Consider the following 14337-nt stretch of genomic DNA (forward strand, 5'->3'; position numbering starts at 1 on the left):
TTTGTACGGTTCAGATTTAACCATTTAGCAACAATAGCGCCTAAACTAAAAGTGGTATCATGAAACAAAGCATGGCGCAAAATAAGAATATCAGGGGCACTAAGATTTCCATAGTTCCCGCGACCAATTAAGCATCTACTAGCAAATATTGTGAAGTAACGTGGGACAGAAAAATGTATGCTAGTAATCCTTGCATCGGAAACCTTCCTTGTTTCCCCTACAGCAATCATATCAATGAATCCTTCCACATCATTACGATGTGGTTCCTCTATGCTGCCCTCAAAGGGTATCCTACAAACCTGGCAAAAATCATAAAGTGACATCTCCTTATGCTCATCATATAAATAGAATTCCACCGAAGGTGGCGATCTCCTAGCATGGAAATGAAAATTTTGCATAAAAATATTGGTGAGTAGGAGATATTGTTCACACTGGTCGTGGAAGTTGGTGAGGCCTGCATTCTCAGCCAAATAATAAAAATATTCATAAATCCCGGCTTCTCTCAAGAACTCATCACAAGGCCACTCACACGGCCGAACCTCCGCAATACGAGGGAGATTATACTTGGGATTCTTATTTTCTTCACTTTGCTTATCCTTCGAGCTTCGGCTCGATGAGCCCCTAAAAAATCTCTTCATCTTTTTCTGAAAATTTCTGAAATTTTTAGTAACTTAAAATAAAAGTGAACCAAACTCAACAAAATGGATAGCAACTACTCCTACAAGTGTCTAGAGGCTATATCATGCATTAAAACTACTTTTGACCACATAAATTTGACATGCAAGCTCAAGAACAGGGTCACCTAAGCAGCAAAAATTTGCAATAAATAAAGAACTAGAACAAAAACTAATTGGACCATTGGAGGAGTCACATACCGATGAACAATCCCCAAAGCAGTTTTATGAATGGAGCTTTGAGCAAGGAGATCGAAAATGGCAGCAAGATGAGCCAAAACACAGGTTTGAGCTGGTGGATGATTTTTTCTGGAGGAAGACGAAGCGTGTGGGTGCAAGAATAAGTGGAGGGGACCGATGTGGGGTCCATGAGGCAGGGGGCGCGCCCAGGGGTGGGCGTGCCCTCCACCCTCGTGGGCACATGCTGGGTCCCCCTGGTGTGTTCTCAGTGCCAATAATTCTCAAATATTCTGGAAAAAATCATATTAAATTTTCAGGGCATTTGCAGAACTTTTATTTTTGAGGTATTTTTTTATTGCAAGGATAATTCAGAAAACAGACAAAAAAATACTATTTTTACTTTATTTAATATAAATAACAAAAAGTAAAAAGAGGGTATAGAAGGTTGTGCTTTCTAACTTCATCCATCTCATGCTCATCAGAAGGAATCCACTAACAAGGTTGATCAAGTCTTGTTAACAAACTCATTCCATGAAACCGGAGAATTTTCGAATAACATTAGGTTACCTCAACGGGGATATGCACATCCCCAACAATAAGAATATCATATTTCTTCTTGACGGTAGGAAGAGAAAATTCAAAACCTCCTATAATAATCGTTGAAAATTTTCCAATATAATTGATACTATGGACTTGAGGTTGTTTCCTCGGAAAGTGTACCGTATGCTCATTAGCATTAACATGAAAAGTGACATTGCCTATGTTGCAATCAATAACAGCCCCTGCAGTATTCAAGAAGGGTCTTCCAAGGGTAATCGACATACTATCGTCCTTGGGAATATCAAGAATAACAAAGTCTGTTAAAATAGTAACGTTTGCAACCACAACAGGCACATCCTCACAAATACCGACAGGTATAGCAGTTGATTTATCGGCCATTTGCAAAGATATTTCAGTAGGTGTCAACTTATTCAAATCAAGTCTATGATATAAAGAGAGAGGCATAACACTAACACCGGCTCCAAGATCACATAAAGCAGTTTTAACATAGTTTCTTTTAATGGAGCATGGTATAGTTGGTACTCCTAGATCTCCTAGTTTCTTTGGTATTCCACCTTTAAAAAAGTAATTATCAAGCATGGTGCAAATTTTAGCTTCCGGTATCTTTCTTTTATTAGTAACAATGTCATTCATGAACTTAGCATAAGGGTTCATTTTAAGCATATCAGTCAAACGCATACGCAAAAAGATAGGTCTAATCATTTCAGCAAAGCGCTCGAAATCTTCATCATCCTTTTTCTTGGATGGTTTAGGAGGAAAAGGCATGGGTTTCTGAACCCATGGTTCTCTTTCTTTACCGTGCTTCCTAGCAACGAAGTCTCTCTTATCATAACGTTGATTCTTTGATTGTGGGTTATCAAGATCAACATCAGTTTCAATCTCTACATCATTGTTATTGCTAGGTTGAGCATCAACATGAACATCATCATTAACATTATCACTAGGTTCATGTTCATTACCAGATTGTGTTTCAGCATCAGAAATAGAAATATCATTGGGATTCTCAGGTGTGTCTACAACAGGTTCACTAGAAGCATGCAAAGTCCTATCATTTTTCTTTTTCTTCTTCTTAGAAGAACTAGGTGCATCAACATTAGTTCTCTGAGAATCTTGCTCAATTCTCTTAGGGTGGCCCTAAGGATATAAAGGTTCCTGAGTCATTTTACCCCCTCTAGTCACAACTCTAACAGCATTATCATTTTTCTTATTATTTAATTCACTGAGAAAATCATTTTGAGCTTTAAGTACTTGTTCTACTTGAGTGGTAACCATAGAAGCATGTTTACTAATAAGTTTAAGTTCACATTTAACTCTAGACATATAATCACTCAAGTGTTCAATCATATAAGCATTGTGTTTCAATTGTCTACTAACATAGGCATTGAAGTTTTCTTGTTTGACAATAAAATTATCAAACTCATCCAAGCATTGGCTAGCAGACTTATAACGAGGAATGTCACCTTCATCAAATCTATAGAGAGAATTTACCTTTACTACATGTGTCGGGTTATCAAGACCATGTATTTCTTCAATAGGTGGTAAATTCCTAACATCTTCAACTTTAATACCTTTTTCTTTCATAGATTTCTTTGCCTCTTGCATATCTTCAGGGCTGAGAAATAGAATACCCCTTTTCTTCGGAGTTGGCTTAGGAGTTGGTTCAGGAAGTATCCAATCATTTTCATTACTCAACATGTTATTCAATAGCAATTCAGCTTGATCAACAATTCTTTCCCTGAAAACACAACCAGCACAACTATCCAGGTGGTCTCTAGAAGCATCAGTTAGTCCATTATAAAAGATATCAAGCATTTCATTTTTCTTGAGAGGATGATCCGGCAAAGCATTAAGTAATCGGAGAAGCCTCCCCCAAGCTTGTGGCAGACTCTCTTCTTCAATTTGCACAAAATTATATATTTCCCTTAAGGCAGCTTGTTTCTTATGAGCGGGGAAATATTTAGCAGAGAAGTAATAAATCATATCCTGGGGTCTACGCACATAACAAGAATCAAGAGAGTTAAACCATGTGTTTAGCATCACCCTTTAATGAGAACAGAAATAACTTAAGGATAAAGTAATAGCGAGTTTTCTCATCATTAGTGAACAGGGTGGCTATATCATTTAATTTAGTAAGATGTGCCACAATACTTTCAGATTCATAGCCATAAAAAGGATCAGATTCAACCAAAGTAATTAACTCAGGATCGACAGAGAAATCATAATCCTTATCAGTAATAAAGATAGGTGAAGTAGCAAAAGCAGGGTCATATTTCATTCTAGCATTCAAAGATTTTTCCTTAAGCTTAGCTAATAATTTGTTAAGATCAGATCTATCATTGCAAGCTAAAAAGTCTCTATAATTTCTTCATCCATAACATAGCCCTCAGGCACAACGGGCAATTCATATTTAGGGGGAGAATCTTCATCATCACTTTCATCAATATTATCAGTTTCAATAATTTCATTCTCTCTAACCCTAGCAAGTTGTTCATCAAGAAATTCACCTAGTGGCATAGTATTATCAAGCATGGAAGTAGTTTCATCATAAGTATCATGCAAAGCATAAGTGGCATGATCGATAACATGCGACATATCAGAATGAATAGCAGGAGTAGGTGTTGCAAGTTTACTCAAAACAAAAGGTGAATCAAGTGCAGAGCTAGATTGCCGTTCCTTACCTCCCCTCGTAGTTGAGGGAAAAAATCTTGGTTCCTTTATCTTTTCAGTTCTTCATAGTGATCAGCAGATATAAATCCCAAGTGACTCAAAGAATAGAGTTATGCTCCGCGGAAACGGCGCCAGAAAATAGTCTTGATAACCCACAAGTATAGGGGATCGCAACAGTTTTCGAGGGTAGAGTATTCAACCCAAATTTATTGATTCGACACAAGGGGAGCCAAAGAATATTCTCAAGTATTAGTAGCTGAGTTGTCAATTCAACCACACCTGGAAAACTTAATATCTGCAGCAAAGTATTTAGTAGCAAAGTAGTATGGAAGTAACGGTAACGGTGGCAAAAGTAACGATAGCAGTTTTGTAGTGATTGTAACAGTGGCAACGGAAAAGTAACTAAGCAAAGATCAATACGTGAAAAGCTTGTATGCAATGGATCAGTGATGGATAATTATTTCGGATACGATTCCTCATGCAATGGTTATAACATAGAGTGACACAGAACTAGCTCCAGTTCGTCAATGTAACGTACGCATGTATTCCGAATATAGTCATATGTGCTTATGTACAAGAACTTGCATGACATCTTTTGTCCTACCCTCCCGTGGCAGCGGGGTCCTATTGGAAACTAAAGGATATTAAGGCCTCCTTTTGATAGAGTACCGGACCAAAGCATTAATACTTAGTGAATACATGAACTCCTCAAACTATGGTCATCACCGGTAAGTACCCCAATTATTGTCACTTCGGGGTTAACGGATCATAACACATAATAGGTGACTATAGACTTGCAAGATAGGATCAAGAACTCACATATATTCATGAAAACATAATAAGTTCATATCTGAAATCATGGCACTCGGGCCCTAGTGACAAGCATTAAGCATAGCAAAGTCATAGCAACATCAATCTCAGAACATAATGGGTACTAGGGATCAAACCCTAACAAAACTAACTCGATTACATGATAAATATCATCCAACCCATCACCGTCCAGCAAGCCTACGATGGAATTACTCACGCATGGCGGTGAGCATCATGAAATTGGTGATGGAGGAAGGTTGATGATGATGGCGACGGATTCCCCTCTCCGGAGCCCCGAACGGACTCCAGATCAGCCCTCCCGAGAGAGACTAGGGCTTGGCGGCCGCTCTGTATTGTAAAACGCGATGAATCCTTCTCTCTGATTTTTTTTCTCCCCGAACATGAATATATGGAGTTGGAGTTGAGGTCGGTGGAGTGTCAGGGGGGCCACGAGGCAGGGGGCGCGCCCAGGGGGTAGGGTCGCCCCCACCCTCGTGAACAGGGTCTGGGCCCCTGGCCTTGATTCTTTTGCCAGTATTTTTTTATATATTCCAAAAATATTCTCCGTTGATTTTCAGGTAATTCCGAGAACTTCTATTTTTGCACAAAAATAACACCATGGCAACTCTGCTGAAAACAACGTCAGTCCGGGTTAGTTCCATTCAAATCATGCAAGTTAGAGCCCAAAACAAGGGCAAAAGTGTTTGGAAAAGTAGATATGTTGGAGACGTATCACGGAGCAAGGCAAAGCTGTGACGGACAGGACGGGCTTCGTTGCCGTCCTCGATAAAGCAAGAGGACACCTAAATAGCGTATTTAATGTGTTTTGTCCCGTAGTGTCAGGTGATAAACTTGACTACTGTACAACTTTCCACCTCATGTGTGCCATTGTGGCCGCCCCTTTGACTATAAAAGGAGGCCCATGGCGTACTGTGAGAGGATTCGAACTTTTTGGACCGTGCACACTTTGTAGCAAGTCCAAGAACACCAGATAAACACAATCCAGCAGGAGTACACTACTAGGGAAAACCTTATGCATATAATCTTAGCAGCAGCGAGGTTTAAAAACAAACGCTACTGCTAATTAGCAGTAGCGAGCTTCAGAAGACCGCGCTACTAATAGCCCAGTAGTAGTAGCACTCTAGGTGAAACAAGCGTTACTACTACAATTGCCACGGTGTTGCCTTCAGGCTAGATATAGTAGTAGCGCCCTTCTCCTGGACGCGCTACTGCTAAAGTACTTAGTAGCAGCGTTTTTCATTAAAACTCGTTGCTGCTAAGTATCATCCCCTCTTGCAACTAATTAAGTTTAGTCCCATACTGCTAAGCGAACAAGGTGTTTACCACCTTAAATATGCTACTTCTCAAACTATCTCGAGCACTTGGTCTTAATTGAATTGTACGTGTAGGATTTGTGGCTACAATATGAATCTTCACCTGTGCCTATACAGGTACGGTGAGGATTCATGTTGACTATTTATATTCTAGACAAATAGATCAATGATGACCAATGTATATTTTTGATGTTTTTACATCCTTAGCCTTAGCAGTAGCGTTTTTTAGGACAAAGCGCTACTGGTATTGGGCTTAGCAGTAGCGCGCTCCCTGTAATCACGCTACTGCTATAGCAAAACAAAACACGCCCCCCCCCCCCCCCCCCCCGCACGCTCATCTCTCAATCGTCCCCCTCTGCCCGATGCCGGCAGCTGCGGTTAGGGTTTCTCCTCCGCCACCGCGTGCCACCACCACCGCCACCGCAGGTAATGCTCCTCCCCCTCTCGCCGCCCCTCTGCTAGCTGCTCCTCCACCCTATCGCCGCCCACTCTGTCGCCGCCCGCGAGCTCTGGCGGGCCGCCTTTGGCCGACTACCCTCGATCCCCTCGCCAGCCGCTGTCGTCGCCCCCTCTCATAGGAAAGTCACTGACCTTCCCCTCGTCAGCACCCCCGACCAAGGTCACCATGCCATCCCCCCTCCTTGTCAGCACCCCCCGAGGGTTGCCCTACCTAGATGCAGCAAGGGCTTACGAATTTCATATGGATAACTAGATGCTTTTGTTTTTCTGTAGTAAGTTATTTTTTGCAAAATGTAGGTGCCAATTTAGTTGAAATGCTTTGGTAGGTGGTACAAGTATTTAGTTTACAAGTGCTAAGTTAATCCCAATTAAATTTGCCACTTGTTTTTTAATCAGTTATCTTAGGCAATAGGGGGCAAATTAGATGAAATGTGTCTTGGTAGGTGGTACCTTGATTTGGTAGATAGCTTATTACAGATCTTAGGATTATACCTTTGGTAGGGGCCAAATAGTTTTTTTGGCACACTAGTAGAAAAAGGATCAAACGTGAAGCACATTAGTGACGGTTTGAATTTGAGCCGGCATTAATGTGTGCATTAGTGCCGGTTCCAACGGCTAGCCGGCTGCTCTCATTAGTACCGGTTCGTGGCGAACCTTTAGCACCGGTTCGTGCCACGAACCGGTACTAAAGTGAGTGGTGGCAGGATGTTGTCAGTTCGGGGCCCCTCCAGCACCTTTAGTACCGGGTCGTATCATGAACCGGTACTAAAGGTCGTCCTACATAGACCCTTCGTCCACCCGAGCTCGCTCTGTTCTTCCCATTTCCCCTCTCCTCTCTGTTCTTTTCCCTCTTCCTCTCAAGCTCATCACACATTTTGCCCAAAATTTGTCAAGATTTGAAGGCCCCCATCCATTCAAATGATCACAAAGGTTAGCAACTTTGTCCTTTCATCTCTCATTGCTAGATTAGCTCGTGTAATGCTTTATATAGTGATTGATTTTTGAGTTTAGTAATTTGGGAGGAATTTTATATATGTGCTGGTATTTGATTTATATGCAATTTGAGGTCAAAAATAACACTTAGTTTGCATATGTAGGTGTGGTTTACTTAGTACCTTCTAAATCTCCATCGTAACCACCGTCGATCGCTCGCAACGTCCCGTCGCCGGCACCACCTTGTGGTGAGCCTCTTGTTCATGAAGTTTTATAGAAAAAATTGATGTTTGTGTGATTTGGATATATAGTTACTTGTATAATTATCTTACCCATGCGTTGTTTGTTATACATAGTGCCATGGTTTTGATATCCGTCCCCGTCGGCCCTCGTCCGGGTTATGATTCGGATGTGGTATATTCTCTTTTAAAACTATTCATTGCATTTCGTGTTTATGACAAATTATGCCCATCAAGTTGACATAGATATTTGTATGTAGGAGGTAGTTGAACCAGAAATTCCAACCGACCCTATTGTCGAGAGGTTAAATTTAGTTGAAAGAGAAAACGAGGATTTGAAGGAAAAATTGAAAAGAATTGAGGGGGAGAAGATGGAATTGGAGTTGCATGTTGCCGATGTCGTCGATGATCACAAGATTAAGATGGAGAAAATGCGCTTGAAGATTAGAAAGATTAGAAAATACGCCATTCATAGTGAGGCTTGGTATCATTATGTTGTTGGATCAATTGTTACCTTAGTTGCGATCTTGATCGCATTTGTTGTTGCATTTAAATTCTTTAGCTAGAGAGTTATTTGTTTGTTGCATTTAAGTGTTGTATGATCTTTATGTATGAACTTTATGTATTGTATTAATTTGGTGTTTTCGGTGCTGTGTATTGAAGATGAGCTAGCAATGGATGTACGATGACCGATGCTCTCCTGAGTTCATTAATGGCGTGCGTACTTTTCTGCTTGCGGCTGAGGCAAACAAGCGGGCGGATGGTTTTATGCCTTGTCCATGTGCTGGCTGTAAGAATGGTCACAATTACTCTACGTCAAGAACCATTCACGTCCACCTGTTTGAGTCCGGTTTCATGCCCAACTATAATGTTTGGACCAAGCATGGAGAAAGAGGGGTTATGATGGAAGACAATGAAGAAGAAGAGGAGGACGACAGCTATCCTGGCCATGGGTTCCCTGAATACGATGATACAACAATGAGGGAAGAAGTTGAGCCGGTAATGCGGGAAGAAGCTGAGCCGGCAATGCGGGAAGAAGCTGAAGAAGAGACATCGGATGAGCCCGTTGATGATCTAGGTCGGGCCATTGCCGATGCAAAGAGAAACTGCGCAAGTGATTTGGAGAAGAAGAAGTTGCAGCGCATGTTAGAGGATCACAAAAAATTGTTGTACCCGAATTGCGTAGGTGACAAGAAAAAGCTGGGCACCACACTGGAATTGCTACAATGAAAGGCAGAGAATGGTGTATCTGACAAAGGATTTGGAAAGTTGCTGGTAATGATAAAGAATATGCTTCCAGAGGACAACGAATTGCCCGAGAGTACGTACGAAGCAAAGAAGGCTATCTACCCTCTAGGGTTAGAGGTGCAGAAGATACATGCATGCCCTAATGATTGCATCCTCTACCGCGGTGAGTACGAGGATTTGAACGCTTGCCCAGTATGCGGTGCATTGCGCTATAAGATCAGCCGCGATGACCCTGGTGATGTCGAGGGTGAGCGCCCCAGGAAGAAGATTCCTGCCAAGGTGATGTGGTATGCTCCTATAATACCACGATTGAAACATTTGTTCCAAAACAAAGAGCATGCCAAGGTGATGCGATGGCACAGAGAAGACCGTAAGAAAGACGGAAAGTTGAGAGTACCCGCTGACAGGTCGCAGTGGAGAAAAATCGAAAGAAAGTACGGGAAGGAGTTTGCAGATGACGCAAGGAACGTATGGTTTGGTCTAAGCGCAGATGGCATTAATCCTTTTGGGGAGCAGAGCAGCAACCATAGCACCTAGCATGTGACTCTATGTTTGTATAACCTTCCTCCTTGGTTGTGCATGAAGCAGAAGTTCATTATGATGCCAGTGCTCATCCAAGGCCCTAAGCAACCCGGCAACGACATTGATGTGTACCTAAGGCCATTAGTTGAAGAACTCTTACAACTGTGGAATGGAACAGGTGTACGTGTGTGGGATGAGCACATGGGGGAAGAATTTGACCTAAAGGCGTTGCTGTTCATGACCATCAATGATTGGCCTGCTCTCAGTAACCTTTCAGGACAGACAAACAAGGGATACCGCACATGCACGCACTGTTTGGACGATACCGACAGTATATATTTGGCTAATTGTAATAAGAATGTGTACCTGGGACATTGTCGATTTCTTCCGAGCAGGCATCCCGTAAGAAAGAAAGGCAAGTATTTCAAAGGTGAGGTGGATCACCGGACGAAGCCTCGCCACCGTACTGGTGCTGATGTACATGATATGGTCAAGGATTTGAAGGTGGTCTTTGGAAAGGGTCCTGGTGGACAACCTGTTCCAAATGACACTGACGGACGTGCACCCATGTGGAAGAAGAAATCTATATTTTGGGACCTGCCCTATTGGAAAGACCTAGAGGTCCGCTCCGTAATCGAATGATGCACATGACGAAGAATCTTTGTGTGACCCTGCTTGGCTTCTTGAGCGTGTATGGGAAGACAAAAGATACACCTGAGGCACGGGAGGACCAGCAACGTATGCACGGAAAAGACGGCATACATCAGGGTCATGCAAGCTACGCTCTTACCAAAGAAGAGAAGGAAATCTTCTTTGAATGCTTGCTCAGTATTAAGGTACCGTCTGGCTTCTCGTCGAATATAAAGGGAATAATAAATATGGCAGAGAAAAAGTTCCAGAACCTAAAGTCTCATGACTGCCACGTGATTATGACGCAACTGCTTCCGGTTGCATTGAGGGGGCTTCTACCGGAAAACGTTCGATTAGCCATTGTGAAGCTATGTGCATTCCTCAATGCAATCTCTCAGAAGGTAATCGATCCAGAAATCATACCAAGGTTAGAGAATGATTTGGTGCAATGTCTTGTCGGTTTCGAGTTGGTGTTCCCACCATCCTTCTTCAACATCATGACGCACGTCCTAGTTCACCTATGTGAAGAGATTAATGTTTTGAGTCCGGTATTTCTACACAATATGTTCCCCTTTGAGAGGTTCATGGGAGTCTTAAAGAAATATGTTCATAACCGTGCTAGGCCAGAAGGAAGCATCTCCAAGGGCCATGAAAACGAGGAGGTCATTGAGTTTTGTATTGAATTTATTCCTGACCTTAAGCCGATTGGTGTTCCTGAATCGCGGCATAAGGGCAGACTGGATGGAAAAGGCACGCTAGGAGGGGAACAAATAACATGTATGGACGGACATTCTCTCACTGAAGCACACTACACAGTTCTACAGAATTCCGCCTTGGTGGCTCCGTATATGGATGAACACAAGAATTTGCTACGCTGCAAACACCCGGAGCGGTCTGATGACTGGATTACACGTGAACAAACCAGGAGTTTCGCCAGCTGGTTGCAGACACGTACCATGCATGACGCCTCTATTGAAAATGACATGTACTTGCTGTCCTAGTTACCATCTTCGAATATAATGACTTTCAAAGGGTACGAGATAAATGGTAATACATTTTACACGATCGCCCAAGATAAGAAGAGCACCAACCAAAACAGTGGTGTCCGCTTTGATGCAGAAACCAAGACGGGAAAGGAAACATATTATGGTTATGTACAGGACATATGGGAACTTGACTATCGACGTGGTTTGAAGGTCCCTTTGTTTCGGTGCAAATGGGTCAATATGACACGAGGCGGGGTAACGGAAGACCCGCAGTACGGAATGACAACAGTGGATCTCAACAATCCTGCGTATGCAGACGAACCATTCGTCCTAGCCAATGATGTGGCACGGGTTTTCTATGTGAAGGACATGTCTACCAAGCCGAGAAAAAGAAAAGATAAGGAAGTGAATGCATCGTACGATGAGCCAAAGCGGCACATAGTTCTTTCTGGGAAGAGAAACATCGTGGGAGTGGATGACAAGACAGACATGTCAGGAGATTATGAAAAGTTTGATGAAATTGCTCCATTCACAGTGAATATTGACCCGAGCATCCAGTTAAATGATGAAGATTTTCCATGGCTACGGCGCAAAGGGACACACACGAAGAAAAAGTTTCACACCCAAAGATCTGGGATGTGATCGGCTTCACTATCATCACTTTCTTCTGTGTTTCACACCCAGGAGGGAATCTCTGTAATAGTTAGGGTAGCTAGTTATGTGTTTTGGCATTTGAAACACGAAGAAATTTTATGTGCAAGCAAATTCTTTCATGCATTTATTGATTTTTTTTCCAGCTAAATGACCCTGAAATTGAAAAGCATTTCAAATGAACTCAGAAAAGGTTGAAAGTTGGCATGGTATCATAATTTCACCCACATAGCATGTGCAAAAAAGTAGAGAGGGTTACCGCAAAAACTGGATGCACTTCGTGTATAAAATGGACAATCTCTTTCGAAGTATCAGGGTTTCGGACGAAAACTCATCCGTTACAAAGGCATTTCATTTTTTAAATAACCTAAGCATTACCAAATTGAATATAATGATAAAACACACTAATATTAAACATAAGAACAAAGAATCACTGAAAAATCTATTTTCAAAGTTAAGTTATTCACAAACTAGTGATTCACACAAATTTCAAATAATTCAAAATTTAAACTATTCAAATTTGTAAACTACCGGTACTAACAGAAAGTTGGTATTTTTTGTACCTAAAGCAAAAATATTCACAAACAAACTCTAAATACAGCAAAAAAACAACTCTAAAATAAATAAAACAAAAATAAATAAAGCAAAAAAATAAGAAAAAAAGCCCACCTACTGGGCCACAGCGGCCTGCATACGACTAGAAACCCAAATTCTAGTTGGGCCAGGATGCAGGCCCGCTAGCCCAGTAGGCCCAACAGGGCATCACAGAAGAGGTAGGCCCAGAAGGCCTGCTTAAGAGAGGAGCTCGAGACAGCAGCGACGGCGGGGCTTATAAGCAGGTGCAAGTGCCCCTCGGCTAGCGAGGTGGGACTAAACTTCTGTGCCCCTCACCTGGCAGCGCACACCCTTTAGTACCGGGTCGTGGCTCCAACCGGTACTAAAGGGGGGGCTTTAGTACCGGTTGGTGCCACGACCCGGTACTAAAGCAGGTGCGGTTCCCGCCGCTTCGCCTGGCCAAAACAGACCTTTAGTACCGGTTGGTGGCTCCAACCGGTACTAAAGGTGGGTTCTATATAAGAAACACTTCGAAAAATTTCAGTTTCTCATCTCACTTCTCTCTGCCGCCGCCCCGTCCCGCGCCGTTGCCGCCCCTGTCGTGCCGTCCCCGTCGACTCCGCGACGCCCGCGTCCTCGTCGCATCGTCCCCGTTGACTCTGCGGCACCACCGTCGCCGCCCCCTCGCCGTCGCCTTGGATCGCGACCTCGCCTCACCGTCGCCGTCGCCTCGACCTCGCCCGCGCACGCTGTGAGCCCCTCCCCCGGCCCCTCTCCTCCCTCCAATCGATCAAAGCCACCACGCGCCGACGCCGGCCGTAGCGCACACACACGCGCGCGCACACACACACACACACTACATGCACACACACACACACACTACACGCGCACACACACACAATTTTTCTGTTTTTAGTTTTTCGTTTTTTCTGTTTTTCTGTTTTTCATACAAAGTTTTACATGAATTAATTAATTAGATTAGATTAATGTCAAATAGTATATAGAAATGTTAGTTATAATATATATAATGTCAAAGGTTTTTTCTGTTTTTTATACAAATGTTATAGAAATGTTAGTTATATAGAAATGTTAGAAATTTTGGAAATGTTAGTTTTAGCTAGATGAATTAGATTAATTTCAAATTGTTAGACGATGATCGATGTTTTTTTAGTTTCTTATATTTTTAGTTATAAAATTAGAATTTGCATATATGAAATCACAATCCATCATTTAAAAAATGTTACTTTACTTTTGCGGCATATAGTATTTGTTGTCGACGATGCCTGACCCGCATCCTCGCCGTCGACCCGTTTTCACGACGACGTCCTGCTTCAGAGGACCCATGTCCGGGACTGGGCTCCGCCGGGCTAGCACTGGGAGGTGCTACCTTCAGGGGCGCGACGCTTGGTGAGGAACCCGGCCCCGGGTCCCGTCGTCGACCCTCATCTCCTTTGGTGGCGTTCGCGTGGGCCACTTTCGGTGCGGAGGGAGCCGGCCCCGCCGGAGGTGGTACGTCGCCGTGTCAGTGAGGAGGACGAGCACGTCCATCGCTACATGGCTGCTATGGACGTCAGGTTCTCCAATACCTGGCAGGTTCTTTTGGGAGATCACCCGAGCTATGATCCAGTGATGGTTCCTTCTCTTTGGGTGTCCACCGCCCGCACCTCAGGAACCGCGAGTGGCCTAGATTACTCTGTAGTATTCGATCTTTATTAGCTTGCTAGCTAGCTAGCTAGTGATGTATTCGATATTATATCTATTATTCGAGACGGTGTATTCGAGATTATATCTATTATTCAAGACGATGTATTCGAGATTATATCTATTATTCGAGATGACGTATTCGAGATTATATTCGATGATGCTTATTATGTACTATGATTGATTC

Source organism: Triticum urartu, chromosome 3A (genome assembly GCF_056163025.1).
Source record: "Triticum urartu cultivar PI428250 chromosome 3A, HENAU_Tu73, whole genome shotgun sequence".
In the NCBI taxonomy this organism is placed as follows: Eukaryota; Viridiplantae; Streptophyta; class Magnoliopsida; order Poales; family Poaceae; genus Triticum; species Triticum urartu.